Genomic DNA, 22,251 nt, shown 5'->3' with positions numbered 1-22,251 from the left:
AAGAAGCTTGGTTTGAATTTGCAACGACGTGGATGGAACTGGAGGGTATTATGCTGAGCGAAATAAGTCAAACAGAGAAAGACATGTATCATATGACCTCACTGATATGAGGAATTCTTAATCTCAGGAAACAAACTGAGGGTTGCTGGAGTAGGGGGTGGGGTGGGAGGGATGGGGTGACTGGGTGATGGACACTGGGGAGGGTATGTGTTCTGGTAAGCGCTGTGAATTGTGCAGGACTGTTGAATCTCAGATCTGTACCTCTGAAACAAATAATGCAATATATGTTAAGAAAGAAAAAAAGAAGAAGAAGAATGTAGCAGGAGGGGAAGAATGAAGGGGGGGAAATCGGAGGGGGAGAAGAACCATGAGAGACGATGGACTCTGAAAAACAAACTGAGGGTTCTAGAGGGGAGGGGGTCGGGAGGATGGGTTAGCCTGGTGATGGGTATTGAGGAGGGCACGTTCTGCATGGAGCACTGGGTGTTATGCACAAACAATGAATCATGGAACACTATATCTAAAACTAATGATGTAATGTATGGGGATTAACATAACAATAAAAAAAATTTAAAAAAAAAAAAAAAAAAAAGAAGCTTGGTTTGAGACCTGTTAAGAGGTGTCAAGTTCGCAGTTGAATTTAAAATCTAGGATTCAAGGAAGAGGCCCATCATGGAGATATAAATTTAGAAATATTTTATAAGATATTTAAGACATTTGGATGAATGATAGAAAAAAATAAAGAGGGAAGAAAAGTAGTCCAAGGACTGAGGGTCCTTTGTGAGGGAACTTTCCTGTTTCACACACTTGTTCCTGCTCTGAGTCCCGACTGTGAGGTGAGGAACATATGGGGCTTCTGCTGGGTGAGAGTCAGTAGAAAGCAATATTTCCTCCAAGCCACTTTCATCTGAACAATGATAGGCTCCCCAGGGGTGTTGGAACTCTGTTGCCCACACAGTAGTTTTCCATTAGTATCAACTGACTTTCTAGTCGGTATTTGGGATGACCTCATTGAGAAGCCCTAGGACACTCAGAGGCTTGTGCCCAGAGAGCATTGGTCCTTTCTGGGTTGAAAGAGGGGTCAGCTGAACCATTAAGAGTATGAATCTTCTTTCCATTGATTGCCCAAGAGAAGGCATTTCTGTGATAAAGTGCAGGGCTATTTCTTCCTTTGGCTTTTTATGCCTTGGCATCTCATATAGTCCATGTGCAGTGTTTGGCTCTGGGTTTTTGTAGAGACAGGAATGCTCCAATACATCACCATCATCTCCACGCTGCCAGCCTCAGAGCTCTTGTGTTGATGTCTCACTTCTGTTCCACCCCCAGATCTGGGAAGATGAAAACTTTGGGCATTTCACATGGCCTCAGGCTATTGATGACTATAAAATACGGAGCCAGATGGATTTACATTTTTTTTGTGAAGACAAAACATAGCTCGTCTCTGCTAAGATCTTATCTATTTAATGAGCAAGAGGCAGTATAATTAAGGCCTTTCTCCATTGCAGTGGATGTGCCAAACCTACTGGAAAGTTTGCTTAGTTTTCATAAATCAAATTGATTTGGACTTTCACACACTTGGGGGCTAGTTTTGACATCCATTAATAGAGGCTGTCACAGTGGCTTTTATTTTTTCTTCTCATGGGCAAGCTGCCTTTGTTTAGAGGGAAACTTCTTGATAGTGCTGCTGACTCTGGCCAGATGGTCATTCTCAAGGCAAAGGCATGGGATGAAGGAATGTTGCTCTCAAGCGGGAGGTGTGAGAGGTAGCAGGCCTCTCAGAGTGAACCCTTTGGCATGGAGCAAGTTCTCCTGCTATAGGAGAACCCAAGAGTAACTAGTGTTAGGCAGTCCCTGACCAGCGAGCATGGCCAAACCACTTAGGGTGACTTTCTTGGCTCTGCTGGCTGTAAGAGGTCTTCAGCATGGTTCTCCAGAATGCCTGGTGGAATTAAATATATTTGCAATTTGCATTCTAAACAAGCTGTTTGGAATAAATATGCTGGCTACATTGTTTTCTTGGCTCTCATTCATTGGTTAATAATGTGTTATTTTTTTGGAAACTTTTCTTTCTCTTTTGGCTTAGAAGAGGAACCCAAGAGAAATACTGTTTTGGATTCTGTGCTAATCTTTCAAAACAACACGTGTGCAAGCGTGGTTTGGCCAAACCTGGCTACATACATAGGGAGTGGATCTGGACATAAGAAGGGCTGAGGATGGGATGAAAACTCTATTGGCAGGTCCTGATGATGCAGATATAGCATCTGATGGGCACTTGCTCAAGTGTAGAGAGAAAAGAGCAGGGAGCTCAGATGGCATCCATGTCACTTAGAACCTTTGCAATGGCATTAAGAGTCTGCATCACATACAAGCTCCACAGGAGGGACCTGGGGCTATGGGAGCTAGAGGGAATGGCACACAAGTCCTGAACCCGTGACACACAGGCAAGGAAGTGGACAGAGAGCAGTGTGGGGGTGCACAGAGTGGACTCATCTATCATGTATTAGCTGTCCCGTCACCGGCCTATAACACATACTTGCTGGACACAACGTATTGTTCTGAAGCAGGTTCTTTTTACAGCCACAGCTGCTCAATTATGTTTCTGTGTTGTTTCCCGACGGGCGGTGGGGAAAAGCCAAGAACAGCTGCAGCCTCCATGAGAATGAAGCCCAGTTCTTTGGTCATTTGTGGCCCTGCCCGTAAATACAGAGGGCCTCGAAGAGGTGACCAAGCTGAGTTTCTAGCCCCTTCTATGGTGATCCCCTCAGAATGTCACTCACCTGCTCCTATGTGAAGAACCTTCAAACTAGGAGTGGGACTGGAACAAGAATGGATTCTTCCTGCCTAAAGAAGGCAGAGGGTGAGACCAGAGAGACCCTTCAGAGCACTGATGGGGCCAAGGTGGGGGAAGGGCACTTTGCTGCAGAGAAGGGCACCTCCCATTACAACCTGTCTCCCATGGGCCTCATTCTCCTGCAGTGCTGATGAAGGGCTAACTTGCTCTCTGTCCCTACTTAGCACTATGCAGAGAGATCAGGATAGACGTGATCTCAGCCTTCAAAGGGCTAACTCTCCCAAGGGAAATCCTATTCAGCCAACATTTATAGAGCAGCTGCTCCTGCCAGGAACCATGTTCTTTCTGTGGAGGTGATCTAGTTCTGGCCTTGGAGAGCTTCCAGGCTGGTGAGCCGGTGACCCAATTTACTCACACAGTTTCACAGGTTCTCAGAGTAGCAACCAACATTTCTGGACTAATATGCACCAGGCACCTTCACCTGCATAAATATGTGTAATTCTCCCAAGAGCTCTGTGTGTTTGGTACCATGACTATCCTCTCATTTTATAGATGACGAAACTGAGGTTTTGCGCATCAAGTATAATTTGACGAAGGCCACCCATAATAAATGGAAGAGCCCATACCCTACCAGAGCCAGAGGACTGATATCAGAGAACAGAGATATTCTCATCTAGCCCTTAGGATAAGCAATTGATAGTACACATAAGACTGTGCTGTGGAAGGCCAAGGTGGTTGTTCTAACAGAGATTAAGGAAGGCTCTTCAGGGAAGACCACTTGTGACACAGATTTTGGAAGACATATGGAATTTCAACAAGGGCAGATGGCGAGAAAATATCCCAAGCAGAGGACCAGCCCTAATAAAGGTATTACAGTGTCCCAGCTAAGCAGGGCATGCTCAGGAGAAGTCTGAGGTGGTAGGAGCCTGGCGTTCGTGGTAGAAGGTAGTAGAAGATGACACAGGCAGCTAAGATTCTAAGTCAACTTTGCAAAGCAGAGAGTGCGAGCTGTGGGGATTAGGGGCAGTGCTGTCTCTGATCCGAGTGCAGATTTGGGGTTGACGCTGATATCTGATGAACGATGGGCATACTGGTGGCTAGTTTCCTAGGGGCGGTGTCACCTGCTAATATTCATGAAAAAGCCACCATACTGGAGGCTTTTTATTCATTATCTCTAGTATTTACTTTGCCCTGCAAGGCAGATGAGGAGAGTAAAGCTCAGAGAGGTTAAGTCACCTCCTCAAGGCCACCCAGCTAATAATGCACTTGATCTTCGCCAAAAAGCCAAGAAGTGATCACCCAGCTAATAATGGATGATGGAACTCTGAATCAGACCCAGGTCTGTGTGATTTGAAAGCCATGCCCTTTGCACAACACATGGGACATTTCCCAGGAGATTAGAGGATGAAATGAAGACTGTTTTCCTGCTCATCCTCACTCCTGGGAGGCCACTTTTGCAGGTGTGAGTTGATGATGAAGCTATCACCTAGTGCTGATTTCACCAGCAGGGAGGTCGCTTTCACCCAGGCCTTCCCTGGCCATCAGGGTTGACGGAAAGGGCTGGAATACCTACAGGAGAAGGTACTCACTCACTAGACTGCAGTCTCTGCAGGGGGAGTAACTTGTATGTGGGGGCAGTGGGAATAAGGCTCCTGTCTACTGCTCTGTCACCATTCGGAAACAGCCAAAGTCTCTGTACTGCTCAGGTGCACACCAGTTTGGAATGAAACCAGCTCTTGGCCAATTAAGTGATGTACGGGAGCCTTGATATTATTCTGAGGGTAAGGACTTGTGGACAGTTTTTCTTTTGGTTGTTTGCTTCTTTTGTGTTGTGTTTTGAGTTTACAGATGTTAAACCACAGTGGACTTCCTCCTTTCCATATGGGCCCTTTGATAGCCAGTCAACTGAGTTTTCCATTGTTATTTTTCACAGGGCTAATAGCTGTTGGCAACTACTTTGTGTTATTTTGTTCACATAATTATTCACTGGGCCTGAAATACCCCCAAACGACCATCAGCATCTCAGCTGTGGCCCTGCTCACTGGAGTCACCCCTAGGAAGTGGTTAAAACCTCGAGAACAAAATGGGGAACTTTTCCTGATGAGGTTGATTCAGCCACTAGGAGCAAAACCTGACATAGAGGCTGAGTTCCAGTTCACCCTGAGTTGCCATGACATGGTTGTCCCAAGTTCCCTGAGTTCTGCCAGGTCTGTCTGTGATCAGAGCTCTTCTTAGAGACGTGTTTTTGGGAAAGACAGGCTGGCCTGGTCTCCCTTGCTCATGATTGAAATTGAGAGCAGAGCAGAGACCATTGAGCCCCACGTGTAAACACCCTCCGGGGATGCCTGCGTGGTTGATTAAGCATCTGCCTTCGGCTCAGGTTGTGATCCCAGGGTCCTGGGATCGAGTCCCGCATCGGGCTCCTTGCTCAGTGAGGAGCCTGCTTCTCCCTCTGCCTGCCGCTCCCCCTGCTTGTACTCTCTCTCTCGTTCTCTCTCTGACAAGTAAATAAAATCTTTTAAAAAATAAAATAAAATAAAAAACATCCTCCATGGGTTTGTCTCTTGTTCAGCAGCTCCTCAGACCAGGAGTTGCTAAGAATTCCTATTTCTAGCACTTAGTAGAGCATAGATATTAAAAAGAGAAAACCCAGAGACTAGGACCTGCTCCCTGCTCTGTCAGCTAACAGGCTAGTTGGGGAGAGAGCTCGAACTTCTCCTTCCCCTTCATCTCATGACTCCGCACTTCTTGGCATTGGAGTGCAGGGCCGAAGAGGGCCGAGGAGGGTGAGGGCCGTGAGGTGCAGTGATGGGCACGGTTAGACTGCAGGATGGAAGGAGGGCCTCATGATTAACCAGAGACTTGGGAATAGCTGCACAATTTCTGTTTGTGTGAAAAAGAAACTTAGGAAGTGCTTTGAGTCTTAAAAAATTTTTTTATAAATAGAAGGAAGAAAGAATTTTCCCTTGGTAAGCTTCTGAGAACTATGTTCCAAGGCTCTTGAGGAGGGAGTAGGAAGGAATTTAATTTCCCGCTGGAAGGAGTTGCATGCTGCAGGGAGGGATGGTGGCTCTCACCGTTGACACTGTACAGACTGGAAGAGTACTCTCAGGTGGGCTTTGGAGAGAGTTCAGAAGTCCTGGCAAGTGTTTCAGAGGCCTTCTGGCAAATCACTCACTTTTACTTGGACGTGGGTTTCCGTGTAGTGTCTTAATCCAAGAGTCCTTCTATATATGGGATTGTACAGGTGACTGCCTATACAATCTCTGCTCCTCTGAGTGGTGGTGACCGCTGAGCTACCACCCGCTGCCTACTAGATGCGGGATGTCCACAGCTCTGGCTTCAGTCTCCTTGGCTATAAATGGAGATCATAATTGCAGCCTCCATAAGGTTTGGGGAGGATTAAATGAGATAATGCCGAGGAAGTACTCAGCCCCCTGAATGACACATAGTGATTCCATGATCAGTGGTTACTTTTTTATATAAACGTTTTATTTTGGAAAATTTTTAGATTTACAGGGAAGTTGCAATGACAGTAGGGAGCTCCCATATACTCCTCACCCTTTTATACTCTGTTACCCCTCATGTGTAACAGCTTTCCCCATTAACATCTTACATAATGGTGGTACATTTATCAAGAGTAAGAAACCAACTTTGATATATGACTATTAACTAAACTCAAGATTTTATTTGGATTTTACTGGTTTTTGTAGCAGTGTCGTTTTTCTGTTCCTAATCCAGTTCAGGCAACTCCATTGCATTTAGACTTACTTTGATTAGGCTTCTCCTTTTGGTCTGTAGGTCCCTGAGGTTAGCAGCAGCGTCCTCTCTCATCTCAAACACAGAACAGGCATGCACGTGGCCAGGCACAACCGAAGTCTGGGTATGCGATCAATTACTTTGCTCTAAAAACATCTTGCCTAAAATCTCTGTGCTTTAGGGATACCATTAGGGCCCGAGGTGGCCCCAGCAGTCCTCATTGTGCCACCAAGCCTCAGCCTCCCAGCCTTATGGAGGATGGAGCCTAGGGCATTTGCAAAGAGAATCTTCTGGGCTTTGGGCACAGGGATAGCGGGGAGAGGCCACAAAGTCTTTGCATTGAGCCCATGGCTGGAAGGGGTCACCTTCTGGCTTTCCAAGGCTCGCAAGCCAGCTGGGGCTTCCCAGCCAGCCTTGGCTTTCCCTCCCATCCCAAGCCAGCACAGGATCCAGTGTACTCTGCAGAACAGGCCCTGTGGTGGGATCCCCCGGGGCCACAGCTTTTATTGAAAGCTGATTCCTTGGAGCATAGGCCTTGGCCCTCAGAGCCCTGCTAGGAAGTCCCACGGTAGAGGTTTAGAAAGAGCTTTGCTCAATTTCCTGTCAGGGCCTGTGGTGGTGGAGAGAGGAAGGTGATGACCCAGAGGGCTTGAGGCCTGCATGGTGTTTTCCGGCCTTCAGCTAGACCCTTCCTTTCTGGCTTTAGGCTTTGAGGAGGCTTCTGAGGGCTCTAAGGGATGTTTACCTCAGCGGGGATCTCCATTCCTGGGTCCGTAGCCCCCTTATTAGTGCAGAACCTGGGGGGAGAGTTTGACATGAAGATCCTTAGCCCTTGTTCGGCTTGGAGAGGACACGTCCTTGGCGTCCTCTTTCTGAATGGGGCTGTCGGGGCTGCCGCTCAGGCCTGGCCCTCTGCTGGGGCACCATGCTGCAACGTGAGCAGTTTCGGGGCCTGTGGCGTGGAGTTGTGCCTCAGACGCCAGACACACTGAGTCTCAGAGCCCTCGCGTCAGGCAGCCAGCCTGCCCGGCGCTGGGGGATGGCTGACGACCAAGAATGTGCACTTAACACACATTCCTTCTCCAAACTCTAAGTGCTTAATCTTTTGAAACCTCAAATCAGTTTGTTCTCTTAAAAACTAGAACCACATGCCTGCAGAGGCCGTGTGCTGATGGGCTCAGATTTTTCACACATGAAATGGGAACGCCGGGCTGTGGAAGCAGGAGCCCTGCGCTCCAGCCTTGCATACACCACTAAGCACCCTGTGAGCTTGGGCAGGTTCCTGTGCCTCCACTTGAAAAACAAGGACACTGGGATCTTTAAGGGCCTACCAGCTCTGCAGGGTTATGATTCTTGGCGGTCGGATACTCTGAAGTTGACTGGTTTATAGGAAAGTTTGTTTGAAATCCACGAGGGCCTATGATTGCTTATAAATGTTTAAGATGTATTTTTTTTAGTAAGTCTAAACACAAGCAAAAATGGCAAGAACGTAAACAGTCCTTAGATCCTTTCTGCTGGGGCCTATGGATGAGGACCGCAGTAGGCCCGGGGAGGCAGGGAAGGGCCAAGGAGCGGCGAGCTGGTCTTCCGGGGCCGTTGCACTGGTGGCCTGGGGGACTTGCTTGTAGCTGCCCAGAGCTGGCGCATACCAGCCGCCGGGGACACCTCCTTCCCTGCTGCTTGTGGTAAGAGTTTTTCAGGTCTCTCCCAGAAACAAGGGCTTGAAGCGTCCAGCCCTGACCTCACAGCTCTCCTCCGAGAGGACCCTGCGGACTCCCTGTTGCACACTCCCAGCTTTGAATTCTGGTTGGAGCCAGACAACTGGGTATAAGGTCCCCAGCTAACTCATTTATGGGAAAATGGAGCAGAGGCAGTGGGGGACACACTCTGGCCTGCGACTGGCCCTCATTCGGGGGGTTGTCTGACAGAGCATTTGCAGGAGCCACTGGGGGGGGCCTTCGGGTTTCTGGGATGAAATTGCTTTGGGACAGAGAAGGAGTTCTGTGGCTAACAACATGAATTAGAAAGAAATTGCTGTAAATGATCAATGTGGTGTCAATTAGCCTGGGAACTCCTCATGAGAGGGATGTGAGTCCAAGGGCTTCATTTTTCCCACCACGGATGTCTCTTGAATGTCCGGGAGGTACCAGAGACTGGGCTGGCACCCGACTTGATGGAGCCTGGATCCTGGCAGGACAGAAAGAGCATCAGCAAGTGAACCACAGATGAGGAAGTGGTGACAAGTGGCAAACTGGGGGCCTTCTCTGTGGAGGTGACTTTACTCGGAGACTTGAAGGGTTAGAAGGAGCCAGTGTGCAGTGGGTGGAGGGCACAGTATCCCTGGCAGACCCCACAGTACAGGCTAAGGCTGTCAAGCCAGAAAGGGCTGGTCTGAGCGGGGTTTGAATGAGAAGGGGGACGGGCCTCAAAGATGCATGTGTAGGATTTGCTTGGCTGTGGTCCTGAGGAGAGGGTGGCTTTGGAGCAGGATGGCTATGGGGGCAGGATGAAAAGAGGACTGTTCCTGTGTACCCATCAGCGTCTTAGGAGTGGACAAGCTTTGTCCACTGGACTAAGTGGGATATGTATGCAGCTTAAATGCCAGACTCTTGACTTAGAGGCTGAAAATCACGGCTCCCCGGGGACTCATTCAAACAGAGTGAGTTAATAGAGACTTTCCCACCTCCACCCACTTCCCCTGCCAGTCATTGTCAGGGGGCCATTCTCATCTTTTGTCCTTTTCTTGCCATTACTCACATTTCCCCAGCATATGCCCATTTACATTTCCTGTAGTCCCATTGTTCCTGCTGGCCCATAATTGCTTGAGGAGAGAGTAGGCAGGAGTGCTTCCTGAAGTGTCCTCCGCTTGCCTTCAGGGGTCAGAGAAGGAACCAGAGTGGGAAGAGGAACTTGACCATGACACAGAGCCATGTACTTGATCCAACCCCAGGAAGTAGGGCGTGCTGAGCAGGAAAAGCACGTGGGTGGATCAGAGGCAGGACAGGAGAGAGTAGTGGTTGTGGCAGGAGGACGTGAGGGTGCTGTACCCCTGCTTGGACACCTCCCTCCCTGCAAAACCTCCTGGTCTTTGAGACCCATTTCCAGTGTCAGCAAATCTGTGAAGCTTTACCTGACTCCCTAGACCTTATTGGGGCCTTTAGCCTCTGGATTTATGAGTTCCTATGTCACCAGGGTTCTGTGACCCACACACTGGAGACCCTTGCTACTCAAAGTGTGGGCCATAGGTTGGCAGCTTTGGCATCACTTGAAGTTGTTGGAAGTGTAGATTACCCGGGCCTTCCCTAAAACTTCTGAATCAGGATCTGCCTTTCAAGAAGTCCCAAGGTGATTCCTTTGCTCATTAGACATTGGGGAGCAGGGCCATAGACCTTCAGTAGCTGCTGCCCTGCCCACTCTTCCTCATCTGGGGGTGGGACTCTGCTCTCCTAGGTGGGATGGTGAGCAACTAGGGACAGAGCCCTAGCATCCCTCTTGAAGCCAAGCTGAGGAGGATAATGGCCATCCAGATAGGGACTCAGTACTCGTTGGATCTGACTTTTTGGGAGAGGTGAGGAGCAAACCAAATAGAGCAGGAAAGGAGGGGAAAAGAGAGCATTTATGAGCAGTTCATCCAAGGTCTCAAGAACCTTGGAGAAGGCTGTGTATCAATCTGGGATTGTTCATTGTCCAAGACATTTTTCACTTAGGGAGCCCTGAATGGAGATGTTTATGAAATCAAGGCCACAACTTGGAGACATTGCAAGATCAAGAACGCAGTGACCGCTCTTCCTTTACACAAAGTCCTAGAGATCCCAGAGGGCTGTTTGCTTCTCCATTTCTCTTTCTAAAAGCCTGACTTATAAAAGGCAAAGGTTGGAGAGACCAAAGTTGTGTCCATCACCAAGATAAGTCAAGGACTGCTCCTTCTTTCCCCTCCTGTTTCCATCACCATACTCCAAGCTCTCTCAGTCATGAGGATAGAGGGACTTTGCTGGCACCCAGGAGGTCAGAGCTGTGGTGAGAGCAATAGAGGGTGATGCTTCCTTTACATGGGGAGGAAGGAGCCTCCAGACGCTAAGTGACTTCTTGGAATCAGCTGAGGCTACTGTCCCTGGCAAGGAAGATTTTAGGGCAAACGATGACCCTGAGGATAAAGTGTGGTCACATGCTGATGGAGTGGAACAGGAAAACTCTCTCAAAGTCATTGACTGTTATTAAGTACCTACTGTTAGCCTGGCCCTGGCCAGCTTTTGGGGAAATGAGAGAAGATGCTCAGTTCAATGTCAGGCTCACAGAAGTTGCTTTTTGTAAGGGTGGTTTGCTTAGACTTGAACAGAACTGAAAACACTCAGCCAGCCCCTACCCTTGGGTTGAGCTGATCATCTTACTGGGGTGGCAGAAGCTTACCTTCTGCCTCCTACAGGCAGCCTTTCCTGATTACTCTGGCCCTAACTCCTGATGAAGTTATATCTGCTCCGATTATACATAGAATAATGCACTGCCATGTGTTGGTCTGCTTCCTGACGTTCTCTCTGACCCCATCTCCTAGCATAGCACCCCCCACCCCATACCAGTTGTCAATGTATTGCCTTTCAGCTCCAAACTCATCTTTATCTGCCTGCTCCATGATAATGGAAATGGGCTTTGTAAATATTTCTCCTTTGCCAGCTGGCATGATTCTAAGCCTTGTCAATAGAGGACATTGAGGGACACTGGAGAAAGAAGGAGTTTCCACTCTCTGGTTCTCATTTACCAGACTCCTGCAGAGCTTGCTTTGTCCAGTGCTCAGGTTCTGAGAGCATGTGGCTTCTGCTGTGTTAGGCTCCTGCAGGGCACGCCTTTCTCTAGTGCCTGACTCCTACACGTTGAGCTCCTGCAATGCCCAGTGGCTAGCAGCTTCTACCAGCAGCTTCTTTGGCAGTTTCCCAGTGGAATGCCACCAGCCAGATATCTCCTTGTGAGTGGCCTTCTCCAGGACTCTCTCATGTGGCTTTACCGGGAGTTCTGAACTATGGCACTTCCCTTTGGACACCTTCTCCTAGCATCTCAGAGGACGAATTCCTGGCAAGTCGCAACGGTGAGGCATCTTTTGGCTTTTGTGCCATCCAGTGAGCTATGGCTGTGTCCTCTCTGAGGTCAGAATCCCAGTCCTTTGGTCAGGGAGGAGGCTCTTCCTTGGGCACGAGGGCCCTATCTTAGTTCTAGGGGTAGAGGCTGCTCCTGTATTTACTATTCCTGTGTTCTTTAGAGTTCTCAATAACTCTTTCTACCCAAGTCCCCATTCATCTCCTATTAATGTAATCTAATTTTCTATTAATAATTCTTTATATTAAATTTTTCCATTTCCATGTGGTTTCGGTGTCCTGATTGGACCCTATGGCAGAACTTTGAGCAATACATTTATCTGTCCACTTGTGAAGTGAGAGATGGCCAGAAGTATGGATCTACATAGATTTATGGGCACTTACTAATGGTTTGGCTGGATGATCAGGGACTTGGAAGGAACATGACTGGAAGATTAGTGGCAAGAAAGTCTGGGGGAAAGAGGTGTTAGATGGACCTCTCTCAGAATGGGCACAAACTGTGAAGATATTTGTGTCCCATTTAGATACCCAAAGGACATCCAGTACAGAGAAGGTTAGTCATCACGTGGACAAAATTACATACTCCGTAGACATCAGTCAGCCTCTTTCCCCAGCCACTCCAGTGCTTGCTCAGTGGGCCCATTAACAAAGGAGCCATGGGGGCAGGCATGGAGGCTATGCAGGAACTTAGTGGCATGGGTGCTTATACTGCTGTTAGGTGCCTAGTCTGCCTAGCAAGAGCTAGGTCTCTGCCTAGAGACCAACACTGAGCTCTTTACACCATTCCCTGGGGTAAGTAGCCAGCCACCTAGTGGCAGGTTGATTACATTGGACCTCTTCTGTCATGAAGGAGGCAGGTATTTGTCATCATTGGAATTAGACATATTTTCTAGGTATGGATTTGCACAGAGCTTGTCTGTAGCACCACCATCCATGATTCATAGAATGATTTGTCTACCACCATGGCATTCGCCATAGCATTGCTTCTGATCAGCAATCCATTTCTTAGCAAAGGAGGTGTAGAAGGGATAACGCCCATTCCATGGAATTACGTGGTCTTACCCCATTCACTGGACATGGCTGGGCTAATTGGAAGGTGCAGTGACTTACTGAAGACTCAGTTGTGGTACCTTTTGTGAAATAACTTCCTGAATGGGTGGGGTTCTGTCTTATAGGATGTAGCATATGCTTTGTATCAAAATCATAATATGGTGCTGTCTCCCTAAGAGTCAGAATGCATGGGGCCAGGAATCAAGGGATCTAAATGGGAGTTGCATCTATTACTATTATGCCCAATGATCCATACACAGAATTTTTGCTTCCTGTTCAGGTGTCCTTGAGCTCTGCTGGTTTGTAGGTTTATTCCCCCAGGCAGAGAGTGCATCACATGGGCTGTGATTCCATGAAGTGGGAAGATGAGACCTTGCTGCTTTGGGCTCCTTATGCCCCTGAATCAACAAAAAGGAGTTGGTCTACTGGCTGGAGTGATTGACCCTGAGTACCAAGAGATGATGGGTTGTAGCTACACAATGGAGGAAAGGAAGACAGTTTCTGGAACCCATGGGATTCTCTGGGGCACCTCCTAGTAGTTCCATGCCTGGCAGCAGAGGTTAATAGAAAACTACAGCAACCAAAATATTGGCAGGGTGACTAAGGACTCTTCAGGAATTAAGGTGTCAGTCATGCCATCAAGTAAAGAATCCAGCCAGCTGAGATCTGACTGAGAGCATGGGAGGAGCACAGAACGGTTAGTGGAAGAAGGAAGCCATAGATAGCAGTTATGACAGTGTGAGAAATTCTTCACTTGGAAAGAAGATAGCCTTACCATAGTAGGTGGAATGAGGATAGCATTATTTCACTGTTACCTAAAAGTTCAAATGAGTGTCCAAGTGCCCACATGGAAACTGAGTAGCCAAAGGAATGAACTATGCTAGTTTATCCAGTTTATTGCTTCTTAGCTCCAAATCCACCCCCCTTTGCTGACTCTGTCAGAATGGAGGTGGGCATGGGCTTTGCAAATGGTTCTTCTTTGCCAGCTGACACATTGTTCCATGTGTGATCAGTAGGGAAGCCTGAGGGGACATGGGAGGGAGGAGGAAGAGACTTTCTCTTCCCGGTTCCAGTGTGTCTCACTTGTCAGGCTGAGGGGTACACTTTCTCCAGTGCTCAGTCCCTGCCGGAGGTTGGCTTCTGGACCTGCTAGTTCCTGGAAGTGTGCCACAGCCAAAAGTGACCAGCAGCCGACATCTCCTTCTAGCATCTTTTCTGGCAGCATCTGGAGTAGTGAAAATGTTTCCAGCGAGGCACCTCTATGTGAGCAGTCTTTGTGACATCCTCCTGGGGAACTCTGGGGACAGTTCCGAGGTATACCACCTCCCTGTGCGAAAGCCCCATAAGCACATACATTGAATAAATTGGAAGGAAGAGAGGTTTAAAATCCCACCATTATGAGTGAAATGGAATGAAGGATTTATTTTAGGGAGGAAGAGTGAATGCAAGGGTGGGAGCTGATGAAAAAGTCAGTGGAAAGCTATCTTTTCTGTGTCTCATGGTGGGTCTGAAGTTGCTCTAAGTCACAGAACTGGCAGCTGGGAAGAAAGCTGGACATGAAGGGGGGAGGACAAGGGCAAATGAACCTTGTGTGTGATGGTTAATTTTACACGTCCACTTGGTGATGCTACAGTAGCCAGTTAGTCAGACACTAATCTAGATGTGGTTAGCATCTATGATCACTTGGCTATAAGTAAAGGGGATGACCCTTAATAATGTGGGTGGGCCTCATCCAATCAGTTGAAGGCCACAAGAGCAAAAATGGAGGTTTCCCAGAGAAGAAGAAATTCTGCCTCAAGACTGCAGCAGCCAGTCCTGTCTGAGTTTCCAGTTCCCCCACATAGACTGTGGGAGCTCAGCCCGCCCCACTCTTGTGCGTATTCCTAGCAACTCTGAGCACAAGGCTTGGCCCAGAATGGATGCTCGATAAATATTTCCTGTCTGGAAACGACAACCATCTGTCGGAGTCGGTGTGAACAGAGCTCTGCCTTGGGGCAGGGGCGGAAGCTGAGGGACCGAGGAGGGCCTTTCCTGTCCTTAGATCCTATGACGGGGCGGGAAGCTCTCCAGATTGAGAAGAGGTTGTTGGGAGACAAAGTGGGAAGGCAGTCTGAGATCTATAAAGTAAAAATGAAAATTTAGGAGGAGTGCTGGAAGAGAAGCAACTTCGGGGAGAGATTTGAAACTTCAGCTTTGCTGGAGTGCTTGCTGCAGGTGAGGATTTGTGTTGGCTGTTGTGAGGGGTCAGGCGCTTTCTTCGAGCTTCACATATATTAATCCCTAGCACCCTCACAGCCACCCCACAAGATAAATTCTATATGATCCTCAACTCACAGATGGGAAAAGGGAGGGACAAAAAGGGTAAGGTAGCTGGAGAAGGTTTCACTTTGCCCCGCGGGTGCTGCTTCTCCAGCGATGCCCCCTCAGGCAAAGGGAAATGGCCCCTTTGTCTATCATGTCTGATTCCAGCACAGGCCTCCACTTGTTTTTTCTGGAGTTTGCCAAGAAAATCCCAAAGGCTGAGTGAGTCTCCTCTCCTCTCTGGGGCCCATGGTATGCTCTGCATCAGTCCTGGTGGTCTTCAGCATGGGGACAGATTTCTCTGCAAATCTTTTCACTCAGACTGCAGAGCTGCCTTTGTGGCCACATGTGCAATTCATAAAGTTTGCATTTTCCACAGGACTTGGTTTCCAGAGCATTTTGGCCTGAGCACTATGGGCTTTCAAGAATTTCAGCCGAGAAATGCTGTCCACAGATTGCTCAGCTACATACATCCTTCCCACGGCTGTGAAGTTTGGCACGAGTGTTGTATTATTGCTCCGGGATCAGATTTAGAGTTTCATTTTATTAATATTCTTTTCTGCAAGGATTTAGAAGGGGGAGGGGATCTGGACCAACACTGGTTTCTCCAGGTTCATCTTTACTCCCCTCTGACGCCTACCTACGTTTGGCCTCTTTCTGTCCATTTTTTACCCCGTTTGCCATGTTGGCTCATGTCTTCTGTATCTTGAGGGCTGGTTTTTGTGCAGTGCATGGAAATAGAGTGTGATTATGTGTATAGCCTATAAATTTGAAAACTTACTATAAATTTAAAACCGCCATACTAGCTGGATTTAAGAGTTATGTTTACATTAATTTTTTTTTTCTAAATCAAAATAATCTTGACTTCAGGGCCAGAGCCTCGTGTTACAAGATTTGACTTTGGTCACCATGGGGCTCCTACGCTGGGCTGTGCTCTTCGGCCACGCTGGCCAGTATCCTCGGGGAGTGTGTGCTGGTCCACAGCCTACACCGGCCATCTTGTCCACGCATTTGAGGTCTGTAGCAGACAGCGTTGCTACTTCTGTGCCCAGTTTGGGCATCAGATTTTTGCTGAGGCTGAGAGCACTGGGTCCTGGGTCCTGCCTCCCCATGTAGCTGCTTCTCCTGGAGGTCTGCTGTCTTCCTGCCATGCTCCCAGGACACTGGATCTTGCCAGTCATAGAACCCCTGGCCCACCATCTTATTCAACCCCTCTGTTATGGGTTGTATTGTATCTCCTCCAAAATAGATATGTTGGAATCTAGTGCCTCAGAAAGTAACCTCATTTGGAAATAGGGTCATTGTAGATGTAATTAGTTAAGATGAGGTTATTTTGCAGTAGGATGGGCCCTAATCCTGACATCCTTACAAGAAGAAAGTAAGAGACATGGAGACACACAGGGAGACAGTCATGTGACAACAAAGACAAAGACAGGGATTGGAATTATGCGGCTACCAGCCAGGCATTTACCATTCCCAACCAACCACCAGAATTGAGGAAGACGCAAAGCATGATTTCCCTACCGATTTCAGAGGCAGCGTGGTCCTGCTGACACCTTGATTTCAGACTTCTGGCCTCCAGAACAGTGAGACAATACATCTCTGTTTTAAGCCACCCAGTCTGTGGTACTTTGTTATAGCCGCCCTAGGAAAGTAATGTATCCTCTGTCTCAGGGGCAGCTACTTTCCTGTCCCTCAGACATATGTCTGCACCCCATCCTCTGAGAGAGTCCAGCACAGCCCCTCCTCACTGGGCGTTCGTACTCATTTCGGTGGTGGATGCCCTTTTCAGAGGGTGAGTGTTGCAAAGGTGATGTTGAGACCAGCCACGTTGACCAATCCTATTATTTTTTTCTATCACTCTTTAGTTCTAAGCAAAGCTGCATCACATGAGCATGTGACCATGGCTGGTACAAATTTGGAACCAACATCCGAACACGTGGATTTTCCTTTCCGTTAGCTCTTACACTATGGAGACCAAGCTGAGACCCTGGCTTGATCAGAGACGTTTCTCCGAATGCTGATGAAGCAGGGCCTCCCTGTGGGAAATGTCAGATTTGTGAAAGTCAATGTTTGTGAAATGCAAACTCTTTCATCACAGCTTTATGGCACATGGCAGCCATGATCGAGCATGAGCTATAGGATAAAGGAAACCACTAGTCAGCTTCCTTGTCGTTTGAGTGTACAGAGAACAGTGTTGCGGCGTGATTTCCTCCAGCCTTGGGCTCTGTGGGTGCTAAGTGTGTAGCTCTGAGTTTTTGTCTTTTTCTCGTTGGTGCTCTTTCCAAAAAGTCTCAGCCTTGAATTTCTCATCTCAAACCTCTCAACTACCTTGGGCATTAGGGCTCCATGCCTGGTTGCCACCTGTGGTCTTTAGTTACTTGGTTCTCACCCAACCTTTGGAGAGGGATGGCTTTCAGACCACCTTTGGCCTGTGTGGACTTAGCCCTGGACTGTGTGTCTTTTCCTGCTCCATGAACTGGGGTGAACATGGGGAGCCCACAAGCTGAGAAGAGATGAGATCCTAGGGCTCTGGAGAAAGAGAGGAATTTCTCCAGAATGGCCAATGGGCCATATAAGTTCTGGTCGAAGAGTGAAGCCACAAGCAAGAGAAGTAGGACTGAGCCTCAGCTCTAAGATGCAGTCTTAGACTGCTAGTCCCCCAAGTATCTATGAGTAGATATTATGTCCCAGGGCTCATGTGCTGGGAAGAGTGATGAAGTAACCAAATTGAAAGCCCTACCCTCCTGCGTTTACATTGAAGTGGACTGCGGTAAGAGAACAAGCAGGAAGACAAGGCAGGAGGTCCTACGCTGGAAGGATTCGAAACAAAATGGGAGGTGGAGTGCTCTGGGTGAAGACAAGTGGGTCAAGACAGAGGCTGCACAGTGCCTAGTGCTGGTGGCATGTTTTCATGGACTACTGGCGTCAGGCCACTGGGGTGGAATTCAGGTCTCCTATTAAACCTGGATGGTGGGTGTGGCAGATCTCTTCGGGAGCAAATCAAATGGTTTTCTGCGTATTTCCAGTGAAGGGGTTGGAATTAATATAATCTTCAGCTGAATAGCATTCTCCAATGAGATGAGGTTTGAGGAAAAGAGGAGACATATACATAGAAAGAGAAGGGGTGGAAAGAAGAAGGCTGATACTGGTATCCTGACTGCCATTCCACAAAGACCACAGTCCCCAGGCAGAGGCAGAGCCGGGCCTCTCCCTGGGTCACTGGGCAATGACCACCCACACAAAGGCCTGTCTTTTCAGTTGCCACCCAATGTGAGAGCCATGTGGTGGCTTCCTGGGACACAAGTGCAGGTTTCTGTGATGGGGTGTCTGCGACAATCTGGGTGCTGGCTTCTGGCAGTGGTCAGCACGGGAAACATCCATCACAGACTAGTGTGCAAAGTGACCAGAGGTGGCAGTCCCCAAGGGGGCTCTTGATTTTCATTTTACAGAGTTCTCTGCAGCCCGGCAGGCCCTACTGTGCTGTGAAGAGCTGCTGGCTGAGTGTGGTCTGGACTCTAGAAAAGAGTGTCAACAATGCCTACTAGCCGGCTTCTGCCACAAGTGACCAGCAACCAGTTAGAGGGTGTGTCAGCCTGATGAACCACCCACCGGGGAGGTCCTCTCTTCACCTTAGAGCTTTCCAGCCTTTTACAAAAATGCCCAATTCACATGACCTGAGCCAACCATCGGCTTCAGTCAGAAGTATGAGGTACACAACACACGTCTCTCTCTCTCTCTCTCTCTCTCTCTCTCTCACACACACACACACACACACACACACACAAGAGCTTTGGGGTTCACCATTGGGCTGGGTGTTTTTGCAGACTGTTAATTGACATAACTCTATCTGTGCTGATCTAACAACCAATCCCTGCTAAGACATTCTATGAAGAGCAGGATTCCGGTTTGGCTCTTTGCTCTTAAAAGTTGACTCTAGCCCAGAGGATGCTCTTCTTGTTCTGCCGCAAGCCAGGCATGGTTTCCCCACTTTGGAGCCCTCCTATTTTGTTCTTTTCCATCAATACTGCTTTATGAGATTATTTCCATCTAAATGACTAACAGGTTGCATTTGTGGGAAGCATGCGCACGTGTGTGTGTGTGTGTGTGTGTGTGTGTGTTCACGTACGCACGCGCGCTATAAGCTGGGATTCTGGAACTACGGAGAATTAAGTGTTGAAGCACAAATGGTTTTGGTAAATAGCTGCACTTGGACTTGGTCCCTCATGCCCCCTCCCCAGGCCTTTAATTGTGCCTATTTTAATCAGAACGCGCTTCTGGTCCCTATGTGTAAAATTTAACTTTGGCTTCTTCAGCAGGGCCTTAAGCTTGGCAATTTTAGCTATGGAGAAGGCTTTTTTTTTTTCTTTAATTAAAACCCTTTTGAGACTCACATGCAGTTGTAAGAAATAATACAGAGAGATCCTCTGCACACTTACCATAGTTTCCCCCAGTGATAACGTCTTGCGAAACCATAGTAAAATATCACAACCAGAGTACTGACAGTGATACAGTCAAAATACACAATAGCTCCATCATTGCAGTGACCCCCACCTCCCACTCCCGTTAAACTGCATCCCAATCCCTGGGAACTAGTATTCTCTCTGATTCCGTAATTTTTAAAGACATGTTTTTTTTACCGAGCTAGTCTTGGTGAAATTGACTTTATTCCTCACAGCACCCTAAGGCCTCTGCCATCGGGCTAGATAGGAAGTTAGGGAGGCTGTAATCTCTGCTGTTTACGCGGTCAGCATTGTGCTGTGGTGGCTAATTGTGTAGGCTCTACAGGCAGAATCCTGCCAATAGGAGTTATTAGCCTGATGACCTAAGACAAGTTGCTTAACCTTTGTCTGCAAAATGGGGATGATAATAATAGGACTCAGAGGGAATTAATAGATCCAAGTAAGTAAGGAGAGTGCCTCTCAAGCTTTAATGTCACACAAATCACCTGGGTCCTATTGTGCCTGAGAGTCAGCATTTTTAACAAGCTCCCAGGTAATGCTGATTATTGCTGGTTCTCAGACCACACTCTGTGGCCAGGACTCAGAAGAGTACCTGATACAGAGTAAGCACTCAAGAATCATTGGTTTTTCTAGCCTTAGTGTGAAGCTGTGTGGGATAGAAGCTGGTACAGTGAGCCTAAGCTTCAAGGTTCAGAGAGTGGAATGCCCCTAGCTTTGCCAGTCCCAGGGCTGGACTGGAGCCCAAGTGTGAGGCTGATGATTGGCCTTAACAGAAATGGGTGAGAGAGTGTGGAAGTGCCCCTGACCCTGAGTCCCGATCCCCGTGTTCTTTCCTATGGGAAGAGACGTGGCCCAGGAGTCACTTTTCTCTTCCTGGCTTCTCCTGCCTCCAGAAATGCAGCTCCTGTAGGCTGCTGCCTTCTTCACCTGGGCAGGCAGATGGGGGATGAGAGAAGCAAGCCCACCAGTGCCCAAGCGACTGTAAGCAGCTCTAAATTGCCCAAGGTTGACTTGCCCTTCATACATCAGGGGCAATAATGTGCCCTGGGAGCAGCCCTGCAGTGTGTCCTCCTGGGGTCTCTGTGCCCCAGGTGGCCATGGCTACCAGACCTGGGCTGGCAACCTTAGGCAAAGTGAGCAAGGCTGGGACTTCTTCTGTCCGAGACAAGTTGGAATGCCATCATCCAGGCGTTAAATCCCACCAGTGAGTTCTAACAATGCAAACAGCACACAAGCAAAGCAAGTTAAAACTGCCACCCTCCTTTCCTTCTGTCGGCCCATAGTCTCTTAAGGAGTAAGCACTGTCAAGCCATGTGTGTGTCTTCCCAGTACTGTTTCTATGGGTGCACAGATATATTAATCTAGAAACAGTAATGACTCATCTCTACACGTTGTCTCACAACTTCACTTTGCTCTTGTCACTTCAAAATAAATCCTGACCCTTGTTTGCATATCAACACACATGGAGACCTGCCTCATTCTCCCTAACAGCTACGTCCAACAGGATAGATATACCATAGGGCAATCAGATCATGCTCTAGTGATGAACATTTCATTTGTCTCTAAATCTTTAACTTCATAACTTGCAGTGAACATTCTCTAGGACAGGTGCCTGAGCAAAAGGTAGGTGCCTTTGTGTGTTTGATAGGTGGTACCCTTGCAAAAGATCATACCCGCCACCATATACCTTCCACTTACAGCGTATACGTGTCCACTCAACGCATCCCGGCGATGGCAGGGTATTGCCAAGCCTTTCCATCGCTGTCATTTTTCAAGGCGAAAGACATTGTCTTGTGCTTATTTACAGTTGCTTGTCTGGATTCACTAGGAAGGCAGAGCATCCATCCCTTTTGATGTCGACTTCCCCTCTGCAGCTCATGAAATCCAGTTTCCAGCAGCCCCCTGGCCACCAGCTCAGCCCCCACTGAGCTCTCCACTGAGGAGGCACCATCAAGGGCTTCACTGGAGGAGGTAAGCAGTATTTATTTGTTTAATGTAAAGACTTTGTGCAGAAGCAGTTGCTAAGGCCCCCAGAGGGCTTTCAGCTCATGTTGGAAGAAAGAAGAAAGCTTCTGTATGACACCAGACTCTCTGTGTCCTGGTGCCTGTTCACCATCGTTCTGTGTCTGTGATAGTACGGCTCCAGCCAGCCCGCCTATGTCCAACAAGAGGCGTTCAGAGACCCACGCAGTCCTGAGGCAGTGTGGTGTGGCCAGTGGGATGAGCCCTGGGCTGGGGGCCACCAGACCCACAGTGAAATACCAGCTCTCGCTGTGGAGGGCACAGGTGACATTCCCCCAGCTCTCCTCATCTGTGCCATCTGGTAGCTTTGGACGCACCTCATCCCGTCCTTAGGCCTCATAGCACCATTGGCCTCTGTGGTACTGATTTTACTAGCTGTTCCCCTGGCCGCTATGGCCATTCTTCTCCTTTGTCCTTGAAAAGTCCTTGTCTGGGTGTCCTCCAGGTCCCTCTCTATACATTCAGTTCCTCCCAAGAACACCCACTGGGGTAGCTTCAGTGGATCCCCACCCAGCCAGCTTTCAAGTTGGGCTACTTACAATTACTCAAATAATTAGGTACTTTCTGGTCTCTGCACCTAGAGATCAGGGTTTTTCAACCTCAGCATTCCTGACATTTTGAGATAGATAATTCTTTGTGGTGGGGAGCTCTCCTGTGTTTAGCAGCATCCCTGGCCTCTTCCCATAGTATCACCTCCCCAGTCATGACAATGAAAAATGTCTTCAGACACTGCCGAATGCCTGATGTTTCCCTGGAAGACAAAATTGCCCCCTGTTGAGAA

The 22,251-nt window shown here is 48.3% G+C and overlaps 1 protein-coding gene across 10 annotated transcripts in view; it reads left to right on the top strand.

The window, feature by feature from the left end:
- Positions 1-22,251, top strand: part of SLC25A48 (solute carrier family 25 member 48) — a 233,579-nt gene that overhangs the window by 97,979 nt on the left and 113,349 nt on the right. For 8 of the 10 annotated variants that reach the window (XM_078067489.1, XM_078067485.1, XM_078067483.1 and 5 more), the window contains one exon: positions 21,256-21,419. The gene's annotated coding sequence lies outside the window, so the exon portion shown is untranslated. Of the gene's footprint in view, positions 1-6,592; positions 6,675-21,255; positions 21,420-22,251 lie in introns of all 10 variants that reach the window. The other 2 variants (XM_078067486.1, XM_078067487.1) reach the window with 1 other exon arrangement.

The sequence above is a fragment of the Halichoerus grypus genome, chromosome 2 (genome assembly GCF_964656455.1).
Source record: "Halichoerus grypus chromosome 2, mHalGry1.hap1.1, whole genome shotgun sequence".
Classification (NCBI taxonomy): Eukaryota; Metazoa; Chordata; class Mammalia; order Carnivora; family Phocidae; genus Halichoerus; species Halichoerus grypus.
The sequence above is the reverse complement of the archived record's forward strand: the minus strand, read 5'-3'. Positions and strand labels throughout refer to the sequence as shown.